This window comes from Acyrthosiphon pisum, chromosome A1 (genome assembly GCF_005508785.2).
Source record: "Acyrthosiphon pisum isolate AL4f chromosome A1, pea_aphid_22Mar2018_4r6ur, whole genome shotgun sequence".
In the NCBI taxonomy this organism is placed as follows: Eukaryota; Metazoa; Arthropoda; class Insecta; order Hemiptera; family Aphididae; genus Acyrthosiphon; species Acyrthosiphon pisum.
The window spans coordinates 71,641,120-71,642,294 of record NC_042494.1 but is presented as its reverse complement, the minus strand read 5'-3'; positions in this window follow the sequence as shown (position 1 = coordinate 71,642,294).

Sequence of the window (1,175 nt, the reverse complement as noted above, 5' to 3'; positions counted from 1 at the left end):
GTTTCTTGTGTCGCGTGTATGTAAGATGAGTGCGTGTAATGTATACATGTACCTGATGCATATTGCATACGTATATATGTATATCGGACCACCCGCATTCCATAATATGGTCCGTTGTCATTAGTTGTCTCGTGTTTTATTTCAAGTTTAAATATTATCTATTACACAGATACAAAACATAAACTCAAGACCATTACACATTCTGGCGATGCACCTGAAACAAGTGTTAACAGTAAGTATAAGTTACAAGTTACTTGCACCTAGTGTTATATTTAAATTTGTATAATGTATAACGTGCTTACATATAGACGATAAATTATATTACAATCGGTAATAGGTACAAATAAAAATACGCACTAATCATTAATCTTTTATAATATACGGTGTCGTCTGGCGCCGCTGACAATTATTGATTGTGTGGTTTTACTAAACGTTTGATCTGGGAGGTGTAGAATATTATTTATGCATTTCATGTGTCGCGTTTATGTAAGAGGAGTGCGTATAATGTATACATGTACCTTATGCGTACGTATATATGTATATCGGACCACCCGCATTCCATAATATGGTCCATTGTCATTAGTTGTTTCATGTTTTATTTCAAGTTTAAATATTATTTATTACACAGATCAAGGAAATAATATCAGAACCTTTACATCAGAAATATCTGTTGACAGTAAGTATAAGTTACAAGTTACTTGCACCTAGTGTTATATTTAAATTTATATAATGTATAATGTGTTTACATATAGACGATACATTATATTACAATAGGTAATAGGTACAAATAAAAATACGCACTAATCATTAATCTAATTATCAAATATGTATTAAGGATACATAAGCCGTAGAGCGATCCCTGAATTTGTACAATGTAAATTCATACCTATCACCTATCACGTAGTTAATATTGTAATTATTGATATAATATGACATTTCATTAATTGGGAAGTGTGGGAATTGTCGTACTAAAATTAATCTTGGCATGATACTTGTAATAATGTAACTAAATAGGTACTAAATGCTACATCTTAAAAAATACAAAACGTATGAACTTAGAAGTTGTATGCAAAGCTCATACACTTAAATTTTGGAATAGTGGTTAATCTAATGACTTAGATGTACACTAAGAATCTTCCGATATTTTTATTTTAAAGAGATTGTCAAACAGGGAT